Source organism: Takifugu rubripes, chromosome 15 (assembly GCF_901000725.2).
Source record: "Takifugu rubripes chromosome 15, fTakRub1.2, whole genome shotgun sequence".
Classification (NCBI taxonomy): Eukaryota; Metazoa; Chordata; class Actinopteri; order Tetraodontiformes; family Tetraodontidae; genus Takifugu; species Takifugu rubripes.
The window spans coordinates 4,449,595-4,462,463 of NC_042299.1; the positions used below are offsets into that span (position 1 = coordinate 4,449,595).

Sequence of the window (12,869 nt, forward strand, 5' to 3'; positions counted from 1 at the left end):
AGCAGAAGGAAGCGCTTTTATATTGACCAGAGTTTCCATTGAGTGTGGCCTTCACCCACTGGTGGAGGGAAACTAACAGTATTCGTAAAGCTTCCCGTCCATGGTGAGGAACATGGATGTATTATGCATTATTGCATTACATTTGCAGTTTAGTTGACAAAAGGCCTGCAATAACCGCTGCAACGGTTTCCTCTTGAGCATGAGCCCTTTAACACATCACACCCACCAACAGTCAGTGTGTGTCCTCAGTCATCACTGGTGCCACATCAACAGTTATTTGATGCAGTTATCTTCACTATTTCTGATGAAATTCATAGTATTTCCGATTTTGCTCTGTCACATTTGCTCTGATACATATAGTGACCGACAGGGGCGCTACAGTAGGTGTTTACAGATGATCGCAAAAATTACATCTTTAAAGGAGATTCTTTGATTTGTTTGTTTTTTTAAAAGCCCCACTTAACGATTATGATCACTGTCTGGACATACAGAATCATATATTTCAGAGCTCAGTGAAGTGACGTGGGTCCTGGGGTATGCTACAGCGCGCAGATGGAAACTAGGCGGATTTTAGGACCCATGGCTGCATTTGTTACTGATCTACACAAAAGTTGAGGTTATCCGTGCGCTTTCGGCGTGCTCGCTGTGCCAGAGCAGCCCCTCCGCTACTTCCTTCGCGCGGCAGTGGTGCAACAACAGCTGGCGGCGGGCGCCGTGCACGCATTCAACCGCTGGGGGAAGGAGGAGATTGCTCCTCGCGTGCTTTCCGGAAAAAAGGGTGTGAAACATGGGGCACACACCGCGGGTCAGGAGCTGATTCTGCATCACATCATCGAGCTCAACAATCCTTGAGCTTCAGATGTCGTACTCTCTGGTGGCGTGTGCTCCTAACCAGACGTCCAAGCATCTCTGTCGAACCGTTTGACTGAAGGGGCACGACCGGGCCCGAGGACACATTCGGGTAAGTGAAACTTGTTGTGAAATCTTGTTTAATTCGCAATGAGGTTTAGCTGGTGCTGCGTAGAGGAGAGGGAAGTAAAGCGGGGCGATGCAGCTGGGTCATCCCACACGTGTTTCCTCTTTGTCTTTTTGGGTTTTCCTGGGATCCAACGTTATCGAACCCTTTAAACACACAGAAGAAGCGTGAATTATGCGCCACTCATCTGTAACACACACCTGTGGGTGGACTGTGTTGCACCAGGATGTGACTGTAGAGACCCTCACACTGGGCTGAGGGTCCCAGAATACAACTTTCAGATGCTCCAGCATCAATCCTCATTGGGACTCCAGAAACGTGCATGATTGAATCAGTTTTACAATGTAGAACTTAGGTCCAGTACTTTAAAAAAGCTTATTCAGCAGTTGAAGGACAATAAGTGTACAGGTAAAAAAAAAGATACAAAATTACCCATCTTAATTACCGTAGGACTGCTTTATCCTCTTGCACACCAACAAGTGTACCCTAGTCTGTGCCACCTCTGGTCACATTCACTTTGCTTAATTCAAGTTACTTCTTTCAAATGTACCTGGTTTAGAGATGATCAGACCCTCCAGTGCTGGTTCTCAAGAAGTGTGCAAATAACCGGACAGATTGTTGGACCCCCTTTGTTTGTGTAACCTAATGATGCTGCATTGATTTTCATTATTTAACCATTATCCATTTCCATCTGTTGTTCCAATTGTAAGTTTGTGTTATCTTTTATGTACTGATGTTATTAGCATTAGGAAGAACTTCATGTGTTTTGACGACTGATTGTTCGTCATCTTTGGGGTTGGGGGGTGAATTTGGTTATGGGATTGCTTTTTCTTAGAGAAATGCAGGTGGAAAGATGTCAGGATTTGCTATAGCGCCACTTTGCTATAACTCACTTCTAAATGAGTTTTCAGAGGCCATTTACATAAATCACCAAACAACCACACTTGTGTCTGTTTTGCCCACTTATTTTCCGCTGGATGTGTGGATGCCGGTAATCTTCTTAACACACAGTCAAGTGGGCTTTGATAATCATAGCAGAGCTGCGACCTGCTGCTTAAAAGGAGGATATGTCAACAGCCTGCAGTTTTCTTTCCTCTGGGAAATCACTGATCCAATGTCTCAGGGGAGAATCAAATTGGCATTGTGTGGATACGTGTGTGTATTGATTTTGACATCTGACACTGACTAAAGGTATAGTATCATTAACCAGATGAAGCCTGAGAATCGGATCTAAATTAGACGACATCAGAGAACTTTGAGTGTGACCATCCATCTTCTGGTTGTGGTTTTTCTTGTCCACTGTAAAACCTACAGTCTGTTTGACGTTCTTCTGTATATCATCAGTGCATTTGCATAAAGCATTAATTCTAAGGAACAGGTCAGAAACAGTCAACACCAATGCCACAATTCCTGTTTCTGTAATTAAAAAAATCACCAAGAAATGTACTCAGGCCTCAGGTCATTACCCTTGTTACTCTCTGACGGCTTCCTCTTATGACACATAGGCCTACATCTTGAAAAGGGGATGAAAAAGGCTAAAAACCACTTCACCCCAGGCCAGTTTCCCTAGAATAGCTAGGGAAGAATCAAATCATTTAACAGTCAGTATCTGAACGGTGACTGCAGGCCTTGCAGCAAGTGAGGAGACCCAGGCTAATGCTAACGACTCAGCTGTATTGGAAGATCATAGCTACGCTTGGGACTCTACTGATGTAGTGGATGCTTCTGAGGTCAGGGGATTAGAAACTCAACAGACAGAAGCTGTGCAATGATTACTGTCAGTTGCTGCCATGTTCCGGTGATCAAATTATGTGACATAAGCCTGTTAATAGGCATGGGCCGCTATGACTCTGACAGTATGATAACCTTGAGCAAAAATATCACAGTTTCACCATTTGGTATTATAATTCCAACCATAAATTGTTTTATTTTGAAATGTCTTCATTGAAAAAAAATGTCTTTTAAAAGACTAAAATAGAACAAGATGAGAGTGAATAAATAAATAAAACACAACTGAATTATTTCAAAATAAATGAAAATATTTATAAATACAAATAAATAAAAAGCAGTTCTTAATGTAGTCTACTGTGGCTAAAACCTGCAACTCAAGCAAAAACACTATTTTCTTAGTTAAAAAACAACACAACATGAAAAGAAATACAAATACTAAGTGGCTGAAGTAGATCACAACGTGCATAATTGCTAATTGCGAATAACACTGCTAAGTAAGTTTAAAAAAAAAACCTAAAAGGAGGCAGGAGCTTAAAACTGAATCTCATCATTTTTGGAGACGTCCTCACTTAACATATATTTCTCTTTGTCCAATTATGATGCAGGAATGTGAGCAAACAGTACTTTTGCCTTGCCCTCAAAACTCATAATTTTATGTTATTTCATAGCATGGTGAATGTGCAGGTCATAATTTGTCCACAGGAGTGTTATGGCATTGTTGGATTGTGTTTGATGAGTTTTCTTTAAATTGCTGCCTAAAATGTAACTTTAATTCTTGTGACAAGTAAAACAGCATCATGCCTGTGTTTCTCTTCTTCTCTCTTAGCTAGCTGGTGTTAGCCATTAGTGGACCATATCTTCCTCAGTAGCAATTTCTTAGTATTTTCTGATGAGCCTCGTGATATAAAATATCACTGCACATGACCTGAGGAATTTCTGACCTTCACTTTCTCTCATAAACCGTGACTTTTGCTTGCCTTGAGCCCAATTACCGGCCCGTGCCAACCAGTTAATATAAGTTAATGAGAAGTGTTAAAAAGGTTTAAAATTAAACCTGTGTTGCCACTTATGGTTAACTGTTTCCTGTCGAGTCCTGCTGCTTCGAGGTGCATCATGAGTCAGAAATCTAATTTTCTTTAACAATGTCAGCCTTAATGACGCAACAATGACACCACAAAACGGTTTCTCCCACTCCACGTGTGACCTAAACACTTTGGCAAGTCAAGCGTGTGAAGTTGTACAGAATCCACACTAAAGAGCATTGAGCTCCATTGTGGAGGGAAGAACAGCAGCTGCATCTGTTGTGTTTGCCTTACACAGCTAAACTCATCACCTCCTCTGTGACACTGGCTTTCCTTTCCAGTAAACTCAAGGTGTGTGTTTGTGTGTGTGTTTGTTTCTGTGCTTCTGTGTAATTTAATAACACTTGTGATACTTGTGCCTCACTTAATTGCAAATATTTTGATTACTGATGTGAAAAAATATCTAAAATGTATTTGAGTAAAAATTGTCAGTACAACTATCTGTGATTGAATGTATTTTTAATATTTAAGACCATTTGTTGTCAAATGTGCAAAATTACTGGAGGAAGGAATATACTGAATACTTCTTGGTGTGTTGGTTGGTTGATTATCTTGGTTAAATATGAGATTGCTAGTAAGGAGGTGTCTAAATATTAGCAGTAAATTCAGAAGATGAAAATAAAATTGAAATTCAGGGTAAATCAGATAAAACTGGCAAATTAGTGTTTTTGTGCATTTCAGAAAAAAATAGGAAGCAGAAGTTTCCATTTCTTTTCTCTGATTGGTTGTTAGTTGTGATTCAGATTCAAAATGGCCCAAGAAATCAGAGCATCTTTGGAATGAGAGAAATACATCAAAGTTCATTCACAACAGAAGAAGCAGGAAGGAAATGTGAACAAAAAAGGTGTTTATTCTATATCTGCTCACCTTCACCAACTGACCTGCTACTAGTCCATCACAAACACTTCCGTCAATAAATAGATTCTTCTCTGCTTGTCTAACACTTGTATATGTGACGGGTGCAGTTAGGACCCAAATGCAGCACTCTGGAAAGCTGGACCGTAGTAATGACTTTTATTAACACACGGGCAAACAGGAACTCAGGCAGACCAGGAAACACAGGAAATAGTCCGTTCTTCAGGCTCTGGGCCCGCACAAAGTCTATGGGTTGCAGGCTCAGGGAGTGGGACGAGCAGCAGCGAAGTCCGAGCCGGGCGGAGAAGTCTAAACCAGGTGAGCAGACAGGAACCCGAGACGCTGAGGCAGAAGTCGTAGTCAGGGGCAGAAAGCAGGTAGGTTGTCCAGGGAACAGGCAAGGCAGGCAGAACGAAGACAGGCAGGGTCGGTAACGGGTAATCCGGCAGGGAAACAACGCTGGAAAGTCTTGCATGAAAGCAGAAGAACAATCTGGCACTGAGTGAGTGTGAGGCTGGAGAATATATACACTGGTAGGGCAGGTGTGTGATCAGTGACTGAGGGCAGGTGTGTGATCAGTGACTGAGAGCAGGTGTGTGATCAGTGACTGAGAGCAGGTGTGGTGATCAGTGACTGAGAGCAGGTGTGGTGATCAGTGACTGAGAGCAGGTGTGGTGATCAGTGACTGAGAGCAGGTGTGGTGATCAGTGACTGAGAGCAGGTGTGGTGATCAGTGACTGAGAGCAGGTGTGGTGATCAGTGACTGAGAGCAGGTGTGGTGATCAGAGGGTGTGGTGTGAGCAGGGCAGTGGAAAAGTACTGGGACAGGAGGGAACTGGGGAAAAGGGGCTGTGACAGAACCCCCCTCTCAAGGGACGGCCCCTGACGTCCCAAAAACAAAGTCCAAGCTGAGCCGGGTGGGTGGAGGGGGGCCTGGAGGAGGGCTAAAATTCTTCAGAGGCCTCCGTCTCAGCTTCCTCTTTGTCCTCGTCGCTGGAAACCTCGGATGACAGGGAGGACAGAGTCTCTAAATTGGCACCGCCACCAGCATTGGGGATCTTGGAGAGCTGGTCAGGGTGACAGTGATGGAACTCGCAGATGAGCTGCGCATCCAGGATGTGACGGGCCGGTACCCATGACCTCTCCTCTGGGCCGTATCCCTCCCAGTCTACGAGATACTGAAGACCCCTTCCACGGTGGCGGGAGCGCAGCAGGCGGCGAACTGTGAAGGCAGGACCCCCATCAATAATCCGTGGCATCAACGGACTCTCTCGAACCGGCTTGATCCTGGAGACATGGAAGGTTGGGTGGATCCGCATGGCACGGGGCAGCTTGAGCCTGACAGCCGCAGGGTTGATGACCTTCGATAATAAATGGCCCGATGAACTTAGGAGCCAGCTTCTTGGACTCCACCCTCAAGGGAAGGTCTCGGGTCGAGAGCCATACCTTCTGCCCCACCAGGTAAGTGGGAGCCCGGGAGCGACGGCGGTTGGCTGCCGTCGAGTAACGGTCAGCTGCTCGTAGGAGAGCAGCCCTGGCCTGGGTCCAGGTCTGGCGGCAACGGCGGATAAAAGCCTCGACGGATGGACAGGAAGCTTCCCTCTCCAGGGCTGGGAACAGCGGCGGCTGGAAGCCATAGGCGCACTGGAAGGGAGAAAGTCCAGTGGCGGAGCTGGTTAGGGTGTTGTGGGCATATTCCACCCACAGTAGCTGCTTGGACCAAGTGGAGGGGTGTCTGGACGCCATGCAGCGAAGCGCCGTCTCCATCTCCTGATTCACCCTCTCCGATTGGCCGTTGGTTTGAGGATGGAACCCAGAGGACAGGCTCACGGTGGCCCCGATGAGGCTGCAGAACTCCCGCCAGAATACGGACGTGAACTGGGGACCCCGATCAGAAACTACGTCCGACGGAAGGCCGTGGAGCTGAAATATGTGCTGTAGAACAAGTTCAGCAGTCTCCTTGGCCGACGGAAGCTTGGGTAGGGGCACAAAGTGGGCCATCTTGCTGAACCGGTCTACCACAGTCAGGATAGTGGTGAATCCACCCGACAGTGGCAGACCAGTAACAAAGTCCAGCGAAATATGGGACCAGGGTCGATGTGGCACAGGCAGAGGTTGCAGGTAACCGGCAGGGGCCTGGCGGGAGGACTTGTGCAGACTGCAGATCGGGCAGGCATTGACAAACTCTCTGGTGTCCTCCTCTAAAGTGGGCCACCAGAACCGCTGCTGCAGGACCTCTTTAGTGCGCTGAATCCCTGGGTGGCAAGTGAGCCGGGAGCCCATTGTAGGACGTCAGACCTCAGACCGTCCGGGACAAACAGGCGGTCAGGAGGGCAGGAGCTGGGACCAGGTTGGTTCTCCAGGGCAGCCTTTACACGCTCCTCCACCTCCCAGGTGAGAGAAGCCACAAGGCAGGGAGCAGGAAGAATGGTGTCTGGGTTGTAGGGTCGATGAGGGGGCAGGGAGGTAGCCTTAGCCTTGCTGAACACCTCCCGGAAGTCATGGTACTCGGAGGGTACCGCAGACAGGTCGGGGGCCAGAATGGATTCGACTGATAATAGAGGCGCGGCAGCTAGATTAAGGCAGACCTGGTGACAGGAGGAACTCCACCCCAGAATGGAACCCATCGCCCAGTCAATGTGGGGGTTGTGACGTCTACTGCTGAGCCCTCCCCTTTTACTGGGCAATGAGAGACAAAGTGCCCAGCCTGTCCGCAGTAGAGACAGAGGTTCCCCTGTCGTCGTCGCTCTCGCTCCGCAGGAGTCAGGCTGGTGCGTCCCACCTGCATGGGTTCGGCCCCCCCAGATGCGGGCCCTGTGAGAAGGTTGGAGGCGGCTGGAGATCCTCGCAGGCGGGCAGACGACCGGTGCTCCGCCTCTCCCTGGCGTAGCTCTCTTCTCCTTGCCTGGACGCGCCTGTCCAGCCTTGAAGTCAGGTTGATGAGTCCATCAAGGGAGGGCGGAAGATCAAAGGGAACCAACGCATCCTTTATATATGGCGCTAGCCCATTGAGGAAGGCGTCGCACTGGGCTGCTGGGTTCCAGTCACTAAGCCGGGCCCGGGTACGGAAGTCGATAGCGTAGTCAGCAATGGGCCGACTTCCCTGCTTCACGCTCATGAGTCCCCCGGTGGCATCCGGACCCAGAGAAACAGGCCCAAAAACCTTACGAAGTTCCGCAGAGAAGGCCTGGAAAGAGGAACAGGCCGGTGTGCCCCTCTCCCACTCTGCCGTTCCCCACAGGCGTGCTCTGCCAGTCAGGTGATTGATGGTAAAGGCGACCCTCGCCGCCTCCGAGGCAAAGGTGTAGGGCTGCAGAGCGAACAGGATTGAACAGTTCGTGAGGAACGGATTGCAGCCCTCTGGGTCCCCAGAATAACGCTCTGGGGTTCCCACCCGGGGCTCTGGAGCAGTGCCTGGTGGGGAAGCAGGAACCGGAGGAGGAGGAGCTGGAGCAGGAACCGGAGCGGCCGGTTGTGACACCGAGACCACCAGCTGTTGGACCTGGGTGGCTACTGACCTTAATGCCTGCTCCAGGGCCGATGCTGTCTGCCTAGCCTCCGCAGCATTGGAGGCTAGCTGGGCCTCGAATTGTTGGAGCCTTCCTTCCACTTGGTCCAAACGAGACTGAGGTGGAGACGAGTGTGCTGGGTCCATGTTTGGCCAGATTGTACTGTGACGGGTGCAGTTAGGACCCAAATGCAGCACTCTGGAAAGCTGGACCGTAGTAATGACTTTTATTAACACACGGGCAAACAGGAACTCAGGCAGACCAGGAAACACAGGAAATAGTCCGTTCTTCAGGCTCTGGGCCCGCACAAAGTCTATGGGTTGCAGGCTCGGGGAGTGGGACGAGCAGCAGCGAAGTCCGAGCCGGGCGGAGAAGTCTAAACCAGGTGAGCAGACAGGAACCCGAGACGCTGAGGCAGAAGTCGTAGTCAGGGGCAGAAAGCAGGTAGGTTGTCCAGGGAACAGGCAAGGCAGGCAGAACGAAGACAAGCAGGGTCGGTAACGGGTAATCCGGCAGGGAAACAACGCTGGAAAGTCTTGCATGAAAGCAGAAGAACAACTTGGCACTGAGTGAGTGTGAGGCTGGAGAATATATACACTGGTAGGTGAGCTGATTGATGAGTGAGGGCAGGTGTGTGATCAGTGACTGAGAGCAGGTGTGTGATCAGTGACTGAGAGCAGGTGCGTGATCAGTGACTGAGAGCAGGTGTGGTGATCAGAGGGTGTGGTGTGAGCAGGGCAGTGGAAAAGTACTGGGACAGGAGGGAACTGGGGAAAAGGGGCTGTGACAGTATAATTAAAAGAGGAATATTGGCAGGTTGACTTAAATCTGTGGAGTGATGCCTATTATTATTTAAGCGAAGGACATGTTGCTGCATGCAGCTTTCATTATAACAATTATCAATAGATATTATTATAAAAAGGCTTGTAACAAAAATGAAGCAAGTGTCACCTTCTTGTTTTTTTCAAAGCTACAATCAAAGGTGACATCATGTTTAACTTGCATAAAGGAACTGGTCAGAGTAAATGGGATTACCCCGAGACCCAATGAGGAAGCTTGAGCACAGTCCCTGTTTTGTTTTTTGTTTTTCATCAGCATTGTTAAATAATGACGACTTTATCATTTAAAAGGAATATCTGATAAGTCTGCGCCCAATTTCTGGACACATGGATCAGAAGAAGGGTCCGCCATGGACAGTGTCTATTTTAAGGTTGTGGCGTCAAAAGGAGTGTGTGAAAGTTAAGGGACATTTACACAGGCTGACGTGTGAGCTGTGAACACTTACTGATCATTGATCTATCTAAAGCTCCCTCACGCTGCATGAAAATTCCCCACTGTCCTTGGTTGACATGGGTCTTTCCGCACTATGAATGGGTTGGGGCATTTAGAATTTTTAGCTTGGCTCGCCTGCTGGCTCGTCTGTTGTCCGGTTAAATTACCGAATGATGTGGATGACAGTGCACTGGCAAAATCACAAGATCTGAGAACTGCTTAGTTTATGTGGAGAAGGGGAGATTTGATGGCATATTTCAAGCACTGTGTGGGACAAAGTTTATGGCAATATTTCCAGCCAGGGTCAGACTGAGTGGCTTTAATATAAACTTTGCAAATTAGTAGCTATATGGCTTTAAAACAGTCTGGGAAACTAGCCAGGTATGCCCATTGGTACGCCCATAGGTACGCTAAACTCTGCCCACCAGGACCTGAAAGAAAAACACTGAAACACACAGGCACGCACACAGAATTCACAGACAGGACAGGGGAGGCCCTGACAACACTAGAGGACTTTGCCTAACTACATGATGCATGTGAGCTAATACTATTTCGCACTGGTAGGTTTAATGCTTGACTTACTGAATAGCACAGTGAAAAGGTACTACTGTATATATACCATACTCGATGGGTGTACGAAAGGTTCCAAACATAACAATACTGAGCGTATTTAGTATTATCTTCCAAAACAAAATTCAGATTCCACCTGTTAGTTAATGACCTCAAGGTGAATGTTACCCAACATCTTTACCACTGGACACTATAACTCTGCCTTCAGCAACCAGGTACCCTAGGGAAGCATTTTAAGAAGCTAGAGGTGCCACAATAAAGAGGCAAAGTAACAGATGTTACCCAGATGTCACTCTTGTGGAATGCACGAGTCAATAAGACTGCAACATTAGTAAACATTTATCAGAATAATCAGAAAATGACTTGGACATCGTTGGGAAGAACAACACCAGATTTGTGTCTGGTTGTAAGAGGACTCTGCCCCTACATGGCTGGCATCAACCTGCAGAGAAAAAGGGCCAATCTCAAATCAGGGAGCAGCAAACACCAGGTCACTACAGAGCATTATTTTACTCACATCAAAAACCAACTGCCAGGCAGGAGTCCACTCAAAAACTGCCCTTCTCTTTAACAAATTGGCGAGGGGTGCGACCACCTCAGCGAAGCTCAAAATGCACAGACTCATTGTGTGCCAGTCTCGGCACAGCTCAGTTGGGATCTCCTGCTGATAAATTGGATCACCAACAAAATCCTCATGTGAGGCACACAACCCTTCACCAACATAGGCTTGGGTTCAAAGTAGCCCCATGAACTGTCTTTCTTCAACTCTGTGGGAAGAACCTGGACAAACAAACATTTCAAAGACACATTAGCCTGTTTTTCTGCTACCAGGTCCTCCCTGGTGACTGAAAATGGTAGGTTAGCTAGCGAAAATAAAGACAGTTCCGCCATGTGACAGCTTTCTGATCATACAACTTGTCACCAGTTGATAGCTTCATAGCGCACACACAGCACTTACTGTAAGCACCTCAGGGAAGCATTACTTCTGAGTCAGTTGTCCTCAGACTACCGGCACTGAGGAAAGACCAGGTGATGTGCGAATTTTAATGTGAAAGCGGTAATATTTTGCACTTTATTGCTATTGGGACCTGATGGAACATGTCCTGACAATGATAGTTCCTCATCGCTGCAGAACAGATCTCTCACTCACATTTCATCTTGCTCAAAAGTGAAGCCAGATCTCTGTAGCTCAAAGGTCTCATGTTTGTTGTCATGCTCCATTTTCCAACATTGCACCTCACTCACAGTGTTTTGTGTCATTGAGAAGTTTCAGGTCATACATTGGGCTTAGGATTTTGAGATTTTTATTGAATTGTCCCCAGAGCTGTTCTTTCCGTATGGATGTCAACTGGAAAGAAAGATGGCTGTTTGATGTGGTGTCCACCTTTTGCGGAGGCTTATCTCTTATCCGTCCTGAGTTCCTTCTCAAGCCATGACACTAACTTTTCCTTGAGGCCACTCATCACTCTTGACTCCTCTGGGTAGGCAGTTTTTGACACAAATGTTCTGCATCCAGTGATGTAATCAGGAACTGTAGGAGTTCATTTTCTTCATGAAAATGTCAAGTAAAGAAAGATTTTGGCATTAAATACAAATGGTTAAAAATAGGAGAGGCTTATGTGTGTGATTTCAGCTGAATGCCTACACACTCTCACAGAGGCTTTTGGAGTTTGTCACCCTACCCACATGTGGCAGCTTTCTAGGACATATGCTGGTACTGGTACTAGCAAGAGCAGATGGTTCAGTGTTTGGAATCTTCTTTGATAGATTCACAGGATGGCTTTGTTGGCTTGTTTCTTTACCTTGACCAGGTTTGTTTACACTTTCTGTGTTGACGCTCTTCTTATATCTCACAGGAACACAAGAAGCTCTGAAAAGATGTTTGCTTATAAGGGTCATGTAAAGCTGATGTAACAATAAAAAGCCTGACTGAACACAGACTCAAGGCCATCATTGGGTTTTAGCTGCTCCTACATTGATCAGATGAGAATAAAACAAGTTTCTGCAGTGCTTGTGTTGCAGGTATATGGCTGGAGATGCGGGGCCAGACACAATGGCCCTAAAACTCTTTATCTGTGAGCTAAGATGCCAGATATTGTTTTAAAAATGGATTGAGAATTCTGGAGTGTCTCAGCAAATTTCTCAAATTTTCCAACAGATTGAATACTGGGTAACAAATGTCAGGGGAGTTTATTTGTGTGTGGGCCTGTCAGGTATAAGGCCAAACATAATGAAGTACATACCATACAGTACATACCAAAGCACACATGGATCAGGAGGTTGGACTGTATAGTATAGTATACGAAGTATAGAACATCCAACATGCGTGGATATCAAAGATATTACTTCAGGGATTAAGCCCCCACCAGAAACAGCATTTTGCCCCGTTGCAGTAGCATACATCCATTTTCCTGGATGTTCTCCCTGCAGCCAGAAAAGCAGCCTTGACTGGTCAGCAGCCCACTGAAGGGCACACACACACACACACACACACACACACACACACACACACACACACACACACACACACACACACACACACACACACACACACACACACACACATGTCTGTGGGAGGTGGTATGAGCACCTGAACTAAGCATTGGAAAGTGTTCCTTTAAAAATGGTGGTGCATCATGGGCAGGACTTGGCTCTCGCGGCTCCACTGACAGACTCGTGTCCAGCGAGTTTGGAGAGAAGAAAATCTCCGCTGCGCTTGTTTGCGATTGACTATTCTCTTTGCTTGTCTATTCCTGCCCAGTGGTAGAAATATACCTCTGTGTGGATGCACACAAGTGTAAACAGCTATATTTTGATGAAACACAGGAGAAATAGACCTATGAATCTGACCACGGAACAGGTGACATCAGTATT

General features: G+C 47.1%; 1 protein-coding gene across 2 annotated transcripts in view; it reads left to right on the plus strand.

Moving 5' to 3' along the window:
* The first annotated feature begins 609 nt into the window (after positions 1-609).
* Positions 610-12,869, plus strand: part of camkk1a (calcium/calmodulin-dependent protein kinase kinase 1, alpha a) — an 83,716-nt gene continuing 71,456 nt past the window's right edge. Inside the window, exon 1 of one of the 2 annotated variants that reach the window (XM_029848786.1) lies at positions 610-961. The gene's annotated coding sequence lies outside the window, so the exon portion shown is untranslated. The remainder of the gene's footprint in view (positions 962-12,869) is intronic. The other variant, XM_029848787.1, reaches the window with a different exon arrangement.